Source organism: Osmerus mordax, chromosome 9 (genome assembly GCF_038355195.1).
Source record: "Osmerus mordax isolate fOsmMor3 chromosome 9, fOsmMor3.pri, whole genome shotgun sequence".
Classification (NCBI taxonomy): Eukaryota; Metazoa; Chordata; class Actinopteri; order Osmeriformes; family Osmeridae; genus Osmerus; species Osmerus mordax.
This window is the reverse complement of record NC_090058.1, coordinates 9,644,282-9,658,003: the sequence shown is the minus strand read 5'-3', so window position 1 is coordinate 9,658,003 and position 13,722 is coordinate 9,644,282. Positions and strand designations below refer to the sequence as shown.

General features: G+C 42.3%; 1 long non-coding RNA gene across 1 annotated transcript; it reads left to right on the top strand.

Moving 5' to 3' along the window:
- On the top strand, window positions 1-3,555 carry LOC136949231 (uncharacterized). Its single transcript, XR_010877414.1, has 6 exons — window positions 1-64; window positions 567-1,583; window positions 1,717-2,228; window positions 2,530-2,636; window positions 2,781-2,880; window positions 2,974-3,555. It is a non-coding gene; the product is annotated as an uncharacterized lncRNA (long non-coding RNA).
- The last annotated feature ends 10,167 nt before the right edge of the window (window positions 3,556-13,722 follow it).

Here is a 13,722-nt window from a genome sequence, read left to right as displayed (position 1 = left end):
CAATAATTTGATGACGACAGTTACAAGTGCATGGTGGAGAACTAGCAGTTCAGCATAGTAATCGGTAAGTTAAAATGTGAAATGTACATGACGCAATATACAGTAAGTTCATGCATTTCGGGACATACTTGATATTACCCTAACTCTTTTCTATTCATATTGACTGAATGCAAGCCAACGTTAATATAGCGAACACTGACGCAGCTAACAAAATGTCTCACAGTGTACATCAACTTAGCCTGTTAACGCTACCAAAATAGTTCAGTTTCAGGCTAATTATGCAGGGCCGAGGTAATTGATGTAATTAACAGGTGTTACCGTACTATCAAACCCCTTTTAGAGTGATCTATAACCTGGATGACACGTGTCAAATTGACACGTTATTCTGGTTTTAAGTCTAGCTAGCTTAAGCTTATTTACCGGAAGCGACAGAAAAGCATGCTCTCGTGTAGACATAAGCTACAGTAGGGAGTAGGCGTAGGTGTTATGTTTTCACATAAGCTACTGTGGGTGAGCAGATCCGACTAGAATCAAAGTGAATTGCATCACATGTATATGTTTTCAAGGGAGCAGAAAGAAGGCAGACGTCGAAAATGAATCAGCCAAGCTCTTCCAGCTACAGAGCCAGACATGTCTTTAAGAGACCATGGGATGAAGACTCTGATTCGACCTCTGATGACACTTTAGAGACTCCCGTCAAAAGGACCTACAATTCAGGAACTGTCTTCCCAGACAGTGTGTGTGTTCCTGCCTCCACTTCTGTTCCCCAAACAATACCACCTCTTGAGAAGAATTCAGTCTGGGATGGGGGATATGACTCTCCATGCCTTAGTGAGGGGGACATAGTGTCAAGCAGTTTATCTCCACATCATTCACAGGTCTCTGAGAGCCACAAGTCGGATCCTGAGGAGGTCACACTCGATCTGGGCTTTGACTGTGAAGCTGAGATCATGTACTTGAGTCCTGTCATAAGAAGAGGCTCTGATGAGCTGAACACCTTCAAACGAAGCTATCAGAGTTTTGATGATGAAGACTGTCATCAGAAACCCAGTGGGTCTAGTCAAAGTCTTGAACAGGGGGCTGGGTATAGAAGGGGGAAAGAAGAGAACAAGGGAGAGCAAGACAAAAATAAAAAAATTGACAAAAGTTACCTTTTTATGGCCGGCATTAAGGCCTGTAGAGTGGGAAAAAATATCAGGGATTCATGCCTTCAGCCCCTGGACACATCCAGCCCTCTGATTAGCAGGAGAGAGAATATGCCTAGTCTGCTATCCTGTGTAGAGGGTAAGCCCCTACTTACCCCTAACACCAACAAGAGCCAAGCTGAAGTGTTTGAACAATATTCCTCCTTTACGTTAGAGGACTGTTCTTACAGCTTGTTTGATACAGGAGAGGGTACGGAAGGTACTGTTGGTGGTCCTAAGAGTGCCACAATGGCACCTAGGGCCAGAGCAGTTTGTGCTGAGACCAATGCAGGTAAGGGGTGTGGTCTTCCTTCAGTCCAGAACTGTCCAGTCTCTTCTGTAGATAAAAAAGTTACCATGGAGATGAGCAAAAGGATCACCAGATCTATGCAACCACGGGTAAGGATTCTGAACCCCACAGATATATGGCATGTTCAATGTCTTAATTTTAAGAGTTTTCATAATAGATGCTGTTTTTTTATTCATATACAACTGTTAAATAAATCCAGTATTTTGTTTGCTATTTTTTCAGATTCCATCTCTGGTTCAGGCAAAGTCTGAGAGAGTGGCTCCAAGCCTGAAAAGTAACAACATCAAGCCAGCACTTAACATCACTCAACCCCAACCGAAAGAGATCAAGACAGTTACAACTCAGCTGAAAGCCATCCCTGTACAAAACAATTCTGTACAAAAAACTATCCAACCAGGCCAGGCTGACCAAAGACTGGGAAATGTTAACCAACCACCCAACGAAACTACCAATCCAGTACCAAAACAAATTACTGAGCCATTATCAAAACAAATGACCAAGCCTGTATCGAACCAAACGGCCAGGCCAATACCAAAACAAATTACCAATCCGGTACCAAACCAAACAGTCAAGCCGGTACCAAAACAAACTATCACAACGGCACAAACTCAGCCTAAAGTCAAACTACCTCCACCTGTACTAGAGGTCAAGGAAACCCAGCCAGCTGTAAACAAAGGAGTCCCAAAGAAAAAAGTCATCCAGAAAAATAGAAGGGTGGAAATGCTACCTCCAAGGTATAGTATATTCTGCAAGACTGTAGTTTGTGCCTAATGTCATCCTGTTAATCACCTCCAGAGGGAGCAATTTGATCATTCATTTGTCCACAGTCAAATCTCCCTCTATCTCAGCGACAACAGAGTGTGTATGTTCTTTATTGCCTGGCAAAAGTAGATCTGTGATTAGAAACTGGCTTCAGATTGTTTACTCCATCACTGTCAGATGAGTATGGTGGATAGAGGAATGTTGATCTGGAATGTTGGACTAGGGAGGATAGATGTCCAGTCTGCCAGATGGTGGCTGTCTTGTCTGTTTCAGGCCAGTGATCAGAGAGGATTTCCTGCAGCAGCAGAGGAGGTACTATGTGGGGACAGTCAACCAACATAATGAGGAGAATATGAATGTAGACCAACGTTCAGTAAGAGGTACTGAAAATTATTATTCAACGCATTTCAATGAAGCGCAACACAATACAAAAAATAGAAATAATCAAAATACAGGCTAATCATTGCAGAGCACGAGTTTGTGAAGTCTGCATGTGAAAGAGTGTGTGTTTGTGGTATTTGCAGGGCTAATGCAGGAGCTTCTCAACCTGATGGATACATTGGCAGCTCAAGGACCAGGCTTCAATGGCCAGCCATGGCAGCACCCCTCTGACCTCACCTGCAGGTACATACTGTGTGTGCTCTTAGAGGTGAGATGCATCCAGTGAATAACTAATTTCATATTGGAATATAACTTGTTTTGTTCTGGTTTTAATAGAAATTACCGTGTGGGCTTTGGTAATATAATTCCAAGGTATACTTTGGTACAATGGAAGAACAAGAGCAACTTTTATCACAAACGCTTTGCCAAGGTCCCTCTCTTCTTTGAGAGAAGTCCAATTCCTTAAACTGGATCATAGAAGAGGAACAGTGGATATAATCTTCGATCAAAGTTTGCCCTTTTCTTCCTCTTCTGTTCATGTCGTTATGCTTTGTACACTAATTTCAAATGTATTTCTGCATTGCTTTGAGAAATCAAAAGGATGTTATAATTAAAAGAATGTTATGTATAACTAATAATTTTATAATCAAAGGGGAACTAAATTTAATTGACGTTGACATTTCATATTGTTTCAAGTTATTTATCTTGCAAAGTCAAGCTGTTAATGAGAATAAAGGTTACATTATACTTGTTGGCTGTGTGGAAGGCCAAAATTGACTTCTATGGGGCTTTCTCGGTGTTTGTTCATTGTTGGAGAGAGCTTTCCTCTGTCTGCAAAATAAACGTGTTTTCATTGGATTCATTCCTTGACTATTAAGATTGGATTGTTAGTATGTAAAGTTTCTGTAATAAAATGTATGGTGAATTATATCGGTCTCTTTTGATCATTGTTATAGGATGGGACATTTTGTTACAGAAATTTTAATAATGTTTTGAAAATTGTATTTCTTAAAAAAAGTGTTTGGAAATATGGTATTTATTAAACTGTACAGTAGGCTACTAGTGCTCGTATATGCGTAGTAGCAGATTGCTACCCGCGGTGTTAAACATCACTGAGAAAGATCTCTTCCGTGAACCTCTTGACCTCGCATTGCACCTGTGAGTGTTTTTTGAAATTCCTCTTGCGGTGGACTACGAAAAAAGTCGTAAGTAAAAGCTTCTTCATTCAGAAAGCGCTACAGATCACATGTATTAACTTGCATTGAAACTCAAGGTAAAATGTAGGAAGATAATGTGTTTAACTAATTAGAAAAGTAGCTAGCCACATCCTCATGCACTGCACGGGCTTGTCGGTACTAGTTGCAACATTTTGGGCCCACTTAATTCTGCTGGAAAGGTATCCGATTTCCTCAACATAAGCCTGTACTTAACCATTAACTGTACTGTTGTCAGTCAATGGCAAATTCCAATTCAACTTCACATCTTCATTTTCCAGGACAGTCGAGAGGATCCTGACTTCTTGTTTCTTTTACGTCGTTAGCTAGCTACTTGTAGTCTAAGCTTTGTTTGGTTAAGTTCTCTGGCCTTGTTATTTGGCGGGATGGAGAATGCTAGCATAGCTAATAGTATGAAAACAATTTCTCATCGACTTGGTGTTGAGAAATCAAGTTATGAAAATGGTAGCCATGGGCACTTGAGACCCCTGTCTGTGTATGCCAGGAGGATGGTATCTTGTGGAAATGGTCAGTCAAACATCAACCATTTGTGGGAAAATTCAAATCCATTTTGCAACTTGAAAATAGAGATTGTGACCAGTAGTGATTCCAAAAGTCAGAAAAGGCGACTTGATGACTCTTGCCTTGATGATACTTATGAGACTCCTGCTAAAAAGCTCTGGAACCCACAAAATACTGTGTCCCCAGATCTTGCATGTGTCATAGATTCCTGGAACCCCCTTCCAGAAATACACCAAGCCTCATCTGGCCCTAAAACGGTGTCATCAGGTGTGAAGAATTTGGTAGTAGACCACGAGGAAGGTAGGACACCAGGTTCAGGGCTCAGCGTTAAGCATGTTAAAAGTGAGCTCTCAGGGGTGTCAGATGGTAGACAGGGGGGTATGCTGCCAGGCAGTTTATATCCAAACCCACTAGAGTTGGATCGAGAGAATGTGGCACTGGACCATGGTACTGCCTTTGACTGTGACATTGACGATATCATGTGCCTGAGCCCCATACACAGTGACAGCAGCAGCAATGACAGTATTGATGATTTAATCTCAAGCTGCCAGAGCCTTTATGAATATAGCAATTCTGACAAGAAGGCTGGTGGCCAAAACTATTCTGTCTTAGATCAAAGTTTGCTAAAAGAGTCCGCCCAAAAGCAGGGTCTGGTGAAACAGAGGGCAGGGGAACAGAAGAGGTTTCTTGGTGGTGAGAGCTTTTCTGGGTCCTTTCTGAATGCACTTAGAGAACAAAAGAAGGATGTGTGTGAGGCAGAGACACCTCTGCGGCCCCAGGCCTTCTCCAGCAGCACTTTGGTCAGTGTGAGAGCGAAAGGGGTGCAGCTGCTGGCTGCTCCTTCACTATTGGAGGACAGAGTGGAACGGAAGGCTCCCTGTCCCCTGGAACCCAAGAAAGGCCAAGCTGAGGTGTGTCAGCAGCACCTCTCCTTCAGCCTGGAGGACTTCCTCGATACGTGTGGGGCCTTGTTGATTCCAGTGGAGGGTGCAGAGGAATGTTTAGATGGAGCCACAGGGGAGGTTTGGAACATAGGAGACCCTTTACTCCAGTCCTCAGTTTGTCACTGTAGCACAGACCCACTCGTAGAAGTGTGTGATGAGAGAAGTGAGGGAAAGGAGGAGGGGAAGAACAAGGGAGGCGTGATTAGTTCAGCCCAGGAGTGGCAGGTGGAGGAGGTAGCTGTGGAGACGAGCTACGAGACTACTTTGCCTCTGCAGGTCCAGGTAAAGATATCGGAATGACTGGCTGACATAGAAAATTCTTAAGATTTACTTATGAATTTGATCAACATTTCCTGTTGATAAAATCTAATGTCTGGCTTCACAACCAAGCATTTTTTAATTGTTTATACTTGTTCAGGTCAGGTCGGTGGTTGTGGTTCCCGACCTCCAGATCAGCAACAAATCACCAACTCTTCAGTCTCCACCTAAACAGAATGAGAGCAAAAGCCCCCCTCAACCCAGAGAGGTCCAAAAGAAGACCCAATTTCAACACAAAGAGAGCAACAAAAAAGACCGGAAGGCCACCATGTCACGGTACTGATCTGTGCATTCATCCAGTCAGCGTGAAGTCCTCTTATCACCTCTCGATAGAACTCTATTGCCATGTCAGCTTTCATTGGATAACTTTGTTGACAAGGCATTGAATGGTAAAAAGGTCACCTGTCTCTTCAAATATGCCTTGCCCAATGCCCAAAGCAATGGGATTTGGTAACTGAATGAATGATACAACAAGCTGCTTAGCTTGGCATCAAATACAGTTTTAGGGATTGGCAGTCGGTGGGACACACAAGGCATATCTATATTGTTGGACGAGGGTGGATGTCTTGTCTGTTCCAGGCCGGTGGTGTTTGACAGCGAGAAGGACTGGCAGCATGAGAAGAGGGTCTACGTGGACTCAGTCACCCGTCACATGAAGGAGAATGTAGGGGTAGGACAAGGTACTGTGTGAGGATCAGAGTTGGGTAATGTTACTTTTTAATCTAATTACAGTTACTAGTTACATTTCTTGTAAAGTAACTAGTTACGTTACTTGCTGTAGAGATTAAGGCGTAAAGTTACTTTTGCGTTGCATTAAGAAAAGTATTTTATTTCTAAGACAATTCACCTTGGTCACTCTTATGCACTGAAGGCACATTTAATGGGTTGATCTCAGCAATAGCATATATTCTACTGAATATTCAGTGTCACTCGGATATAACACGATCAGTCCTCATTATACAGTAAAACGGATCAAGGTAATCCACCATAATGAAAATCAATATTTGCATTAAGTTTTTGTATCAAGAAACTCTGTAATTTTGTAAAATGCCAGGCAGAAGTCTAGTAGTTAGCTCTACAATTTACCGGGCTAGGTCTAGGAGCAAAACTAGTTAACTATATGGTAGCAAAATGGTGTTCACTTCACTTATGTACTGAACCAGGCTATTTTACTTACTGTAATATAATCCTAAACCTCTGCAACGATACAGCGACGCATCAGACAAGCTTGAGTTAAAATACATTATTTAATGTGACATTACGTAGGCCTACTGTACATGCAAGTCTTAAATAACTATTTAGCTGTTCGGCTCCATGACGCCGGGTAAATTGGGCTCGTGAGACTGCTCACCAAAAGAAGAAGGGGAAGCAGTCTAGCAGATTATAACTAGAGAGGGTACAATTTCTGTGGAAATTGTAGGGTGTGCTCGCTTGCGTCGGTTGCAGGTGGGTCCGTCCCCTTAAGTTTTTTCCCATCTAGTGATATTTTCAAGCATTTAGCCTACTCAAGAACCCCCCTTGAAACAAGCGAACCCCCTTTGAAACAAGCTACTGTAACAACGTTGTCACCGGCAGTATTTCAGATGCAATCGCGATTCAAACAGTACCATCTGCCAACTGAAAAGAACAATGGTTGTGCTCCCCGAAGGCGTGAGCACACCCAACTAGGTACCTAGCGAAAAGTAACCTCAACTTTCCTTGACTTTTAGCTACATGCAGAGGGCTTGCAACCAAAAGACTAACTTGAGTAACGCTTACTTTTTTGAACAAGGAACTAGTAACGGATTCATTCAATTAAATAATTAACGCGTTAAGTTATACTCGTTACCTAACAAAAGTAGTTTGACTACTGACTACAATGTAACGCGTTACTCCCAACACTGGGAGGATCTCCAATTATTTCAACAGTCTACCCAGACCTCCAATAGCCCTGAAACCTGATGATGTTGGAATATGAGAAGTGCTGATTGTGTGTGTGCAGGGGTGATGACAGAGCTGCACAACCTGATGGACCATGTAGCACACCAGGGACCAGGCTTTAATGGCCAGCAATGGCAGCACCCATCTGACCTCACACGCAGGTACATGTTGTAGTGGACTTGTGTTTGTTTGTGTGCGTTAAGAGGTGAAATGCAGTTCGTGGACGACTGTGAAGACTAGCTTTGGCTTTGTATGCATTTTTGTTGCAGAAATTACGAAGTGCGTTTTGGCAATGAGGTGCTAAAGTTCAGTTTGGACCAATGGAGGTATCAGAGCTACAGAAAACATAAGCGCTTTGCCTTGGTCCCAAAGCTTTTCAAGAGGAATACAAAATATTAAGTCAGAGAAAGCCTGACCAAACTGTTCTTAAGTTGGTTTAAAATGTTTAAAAATTATAGCACTTATCTCTCTTTTTTATGAAGACCCTGGCAAGAGACTGTTATTAAAAAAAAAAGAATCGTGAAGAGGGCTGCATTTGCAGTTATGGCAGGACCGGCACAACTGTTCTTATCTTTGCTGTTTATTATGTTTGTGGTTTTTCTTGCATGCGTGAAATGCTTTTTGGAAGTTATAATATTATGTTAATATTGATTGCTGTGTGAGTTGATAAATATTGCAGATTTAGTTATTATTATTGTTTGTTTGTTTTGTTATTGTGCTTTTTAAGTCATGCGCCAGTGCCTCCCAATTTTCCATAATCTAGCAAAATCCAAGATCCATGTGTCAAGTTTACTTTACGTCTTTCTAATATATTAGCCTGGCACATTTTGCTGGTGTTTGATATATCTCTGGTCAGACAACTCTTCATAGGACACACTTAAAAATATTAAACCATTTAAAAAAGATTGAGTCCTTTCTATTAGTGGAAATGAACAGAGCTTCAGTTTGAGGCAAACAACGTACAGTATATGCTTCCTGCAGGTTTTTAGTGGAGTAATTTAAGTGTTTTCATTACTGTACCTGGAGTTGCATGCACAGGCTGTGACATTTGGCTGGCTCCTGTCACAACCTTGCATCTTCCAGTTTAACACACCTTTGTTCCAGCTCCTTCTACAGTGCTTGTGGAGTGAACTTCGCTTCCTCACGGAACTCGTATATAGTTTAATTAATATTTCAATATGTCCACAGTCCCTATACAGTCGCAGGTCCAGTGCACTCTGTTAAACGCCTTGCAATGCCAGGCGCAAGTTAAGCATAGTGAAAAGAAAGAGGGTCATTCATTATGTAAATACATGTCTTATGTAAGCCTGGAGTTCTTTAACTGGAAGGTATTTTTTCCAGCCCTGCCCCACAAACATAAAGAGAACCTCTTGGTAAACAGACCTCTCAACATTCATTCTTCTGAAGCTGAAAAAGATGCAAATGCTGGATTTTAATTAATTAGGTTTTGAAGTGGACACAACTCTAATGTCATGACTGGACAGTGGACACACGTGGCATTCCATTTGCACACACACACACACAAATTTTATCCTGAAATTCCAGGATATGTTTCAGTGTTCTAATGTGCTATGTTCACATGTAGAACAGCAGTGCTGTTTCTGACAGGCCGGAAGGGCCTGTGCTCAGTCTGTCCCTGCCTCTCTGTGGTCTCATTAGAACTGCAAATGTGTGCCCACCTCAGGCATTCAACCCCTAACCTCAAGGTATCAACATATAGTTTTGTATGTTTGTGTATTTGTGAGTGTGTTGACATTTGCTTGCGAGACATGTTGAAAGCTGGAAGTGGAATTGTAAGTGGAACCAAGAGAATATGTCTGTGCACTCTCTCCCTGGTCTGTATTTTCACTGACTATGCAGCTGATACTGCCTCAACTGTGTACGGTATCTGCTAGTGCGGAGTGCAATTAGGTGTGTTGTGTGGGGGGGCTGTGTATTTTGGAAGCTATGAGCAACTGATGTAGCCTAGATCTCACCAGCATGACCCGTGTCCTTTGAGTAATGTAAGCTGTTAAAAGTAAGGCTGTCTCTACAAATCCACTGCCTTCCTGTCTCAGCCCAGTCATCCAGAAGATGTGTGTGTGTGTGCCTCGTGAACACATGCTGTGAAGACTGCTGTGCACGTGCCTGGGAGACGGTAGCTACCCAAGCGACGATCTTGCATCTGACATCACGTGCGCGATCCTCCTAGCAACGTGAACGTCGTTTTTGTTTATCTAATGCCTTTCTGATGATCTGATTATCAGAGTCCTAAAGCGAGAATGCTCCAGCTGTTACGTTTGCCAAACTGTCCAAATGAGGTTTGATAGGAGAATATCTCACAATGAGTTGTCATCAAGTCACTGAATGCCCAACTTTCTATCTTTCCTGTGTGGTCAAGCGGTACGTGTTGGGATTGGTCTTGTATTGACACGTTGGAGAGATCTGTAAATGTAATCTACTGTGGAATTTGAGCTCATAGCTATTTGTAAGGCTCTAGTGTGTAAGGCCTGTCTTTCTGTCTTTGTGAATCTAGGCACGTTTTGTATTCAGATTGCTGACTCCACATTAAATGTGGTTGCTTGATATCGTGTTGTTTGGATATTTATTGACTAGAATGAATCTGGAGGCCTGTCAGAACTCTGAGAGCAATGAGGGGGGATATTGCATGTGGTTGGCTGGCGCTGGTTCCTGACAGTTCTGGTGAACATTTTCAGCAATGCATTATTCAAGAAGGGAAAGGAGATGTCTGCGTTCTTAAAATGTCAAGGCCTAAGTCCCTCCATTTCAAGTCCATCCAGATCCCCTTTCGAGACAGACACTTTATCTGAATATCTGAAAAGTAAATGTTACTTGTTTAAACCAAAGTAGCCACACAGTACATTCCTGTCATTCTTATGTCAACATGTATAGGAAGTGGACCAGAACAGTATTGAGAGGAAAGCAGAAAAGTCTTTGGGGAAAATGTTATATTATTTTATTAAGCATACACAAGTTAGCATACACCATATTCTTCATAATAGAAATTGTGTAACCTTGTGCATAATAATAGAACCATGCTAGCCCTCTTTAAGCAGTGACTGTTGTATATGTTGAACATTGAATATAAACAGGATGGCATTGATAAAGCATTTCATGTTTTTTTAACCATGCTTTTTTGTAAATCTCTCTTTACAGTGGTAAAGTTCCCACAGTTATGAGGCCTACATCATTACGGATCGCTTTAAATATAAAGAAATACTTCTACCATGGTTCTTTGAATGCCAACAATGATTACCAGTTTGTCTTTACTTTATGTACAATACAAAACCAAAATGAATGGGATTATAATCCCATCCCAAGCTTTCTGTTATTTCAAGAGCAAAGCAACTTCTCAGGGAAATGTTTTGAACAACATAAGAAACACGTCCAAAAACCAAATGACTCAGCATCATAAAAAGGTAAAACACGACCACATTGGAATGTTGAGTTCTTACAGTCTTTCATATATATTCTTTCTTTTGAGAAGACAAAAGTCAACGAAAACAATGTTCACTTGCAGCCTAATTGCTGTATATCTCCTTGGCATCTCCCAGTAACTGTAGAGGCAGGTGAAGGTATCGTGTCATACTGTACACATTCTAACAGGTGGGGGTCTGCCCAATGACTTTAATCCAGAAAAAAAGAGAGAAGACTGAGATATTGTGGTGTAGCAGAGAGAGTAACCTCTGCTCAGATGACTAGGCCTGTGTGGGCTCCACATACTACATGACGTTAGGACGATCTGGCACCTCCTCTAGTTTTGAAACCACTAGACAAGACCCCATGATTTTTGTGACACCTAAGGCCACTCTTTGGGCGTGGCACAGGAAGCACAACCTTCTCGAGTCAACCAACAATATGTCACCAACCATGTTTACAAGACAGACCTGGTGGCTTGGCGCTGATCTGTGAAAAGTCTCGTGCATTGGATGATGATGCCTCCTCAGTGCAGGTCTGCAACCGTCTGCACGCCACAGAGCGAGCTTAGACACGAGCTTGGCAGCATAACAAAAACATGGTTTACATTAGCCCTACATTTATGCCTGCTCTTAAAACAGCCACATAAAATGCTGTATTTACAGTTGCCACCAAGAACAGCAAACCATAATCCAAAATGATTATAATACACTAAATTAAGAATGAGCTTCATAGATCTAGGATATAGATACATAAATGCTTCATTAACAATGCCCTTGCACCCTCACCGTACAACTCTGAGTAAGGGGATGAGTTCCAAGTTGCCGAAACCAAGATTAAAATGGAAATACTAATTGAAAACTTGAAGTTGGTGTATGAAATCCGTTGGGGTTCCATTGAAAGATTGAGCATTAGCAACCTACAGGCATGGCCACAGTTCAAAGAAATTATCCTGGGAGATGATCATCATTATCTGTTACTGAGTCGACAGATGCCCATCGATCGGAGGAAGGGAGGGAGGAAGTGAGTTGTGAGTATGGATGGCAGTCGTAACCTTCAGCACCAAACTTTTCTAAGAGCTGCTAAGCACTCTGGGTAATGCAGCAGAACAGTGCTTGGAGACCTCACTACTAGAGCTGGTCCTCAGAACAGCGATGCGTCGGTGGTAATCAATCAGATAGGCCTGTTCACCTCTCTGCTCTTCCTAGCTCTCTCGCCCTGGCTCCCTTCACCTCCCTCTCTCACTCCCACTGTCTCTACTTAAAACCTGCTCTTGTCCCTGACATGAATCAGCGCGGATTAGAGAAATTGAACCAGAGTTCTTCCACTCTTTCTCATTAAAGGTGGAAGTGGAGCGGGAGAGAGGGAGGGATAAGAGCCATTGCATTAGTCATTGTTCAGCCCACACCCAGCCCCTCCATAACCTGTTTCCCCCCCCCCATCTTCACCGCCTGTATCTCTGTTTTCCCTTCTCTTTCTCCCACACCCAGGGTTAATCGTCAGCACAGAGTGCGGTCTGTACAAGAAGTGGTAGAACTAGCAGGTGTGTGTCTATGGTTTTGCACAGTGAGACATGGAAAGCGCGAATGGATGTGATTAGTAAAACGGCATATCCATTCAGTCTACTGAACAAAATGTATGTCCATTATGGGTGTATCATCACTGGATCATTCTCCATATTTTCGTTTTTTAAGGACGGGATAGAAAAAAAACTTGCTTCACCTTCCAGTCTTTTTAAAGCCATCAACCCCCCCCCCCCCCCCCCCCAATCAAACAGCTTCAGTACAACATTAGAATGTTACAGAAATGTAGTACGTTGAAAGCAGAGCAGTGAAATCTAAATGCAAGTTTTTCAAATGAAAGGACTTTTATAGTGCCCTTCAGCCATTAATACAAAACTGACACCTTCAACTAAAGACACATTTCTTCCACCTACTGGCATTCCTGCAAACCAGCTAATAAGAATGATATAAAAACCTATGTACACATTGATCTGCCTAAGAATTTTTCAAACAGCATCAATACATTCAGTTTTCTCCATCAAACCTTCTAATTAAGAGACTTGAGAAACACGTTTTCATGTTTGTTCTTAATCACTTGACCATGGTTGTTCACAGATTACAATATTAAAATAATGAAACGGTTACAAATCGGGTTTTTGTTGTTCCATCCTTTTAACTGAAATAGAAGTTTACGGTATTTTAAGGCAGTACTATTTGAATCAGCCCTCAAACACATTCTTCCTTGTCTTTTTTTCAAGTCATCCCACTTTGTCCTGGTCCACCTTAAGGGGTTAGTGGGTGGGCTGATTGGCCCATAGTGGTACTGAACAGTAGTCCATAACACTGTCCACCAGTTGATGATATCAGATGGGACTGTTGCAAAGGGATTTATGGTTCGGAGATACATTAAAAGCAACCTGTCACATAGACAGTATACGTTATGAATGTTCAGGACAGCAACTATGACGCTTAAAAAAGAGGCTTGCATTGAACTTAACGTGCCCACAACCCTCCCTGCCTCTTCACCTGTTTGTAGGGTAAGAAATGTGGCGTGTTGGTGGGGTGAGCATGAGCCAAGCATGCTGGGATATGGAGTTTCGGTTGACAGCTACAGGCACTGTCCTCGAGGTGCTCCTTTGGTTTGTGAGACACCTCGTTTACCCCACCCATCCCTTCACTCCACTGAGGACTGTTATTGCTGACACAGGAGAGGCCTGGATAGCCCTTCCATAAAGACTGAGTCCAGTT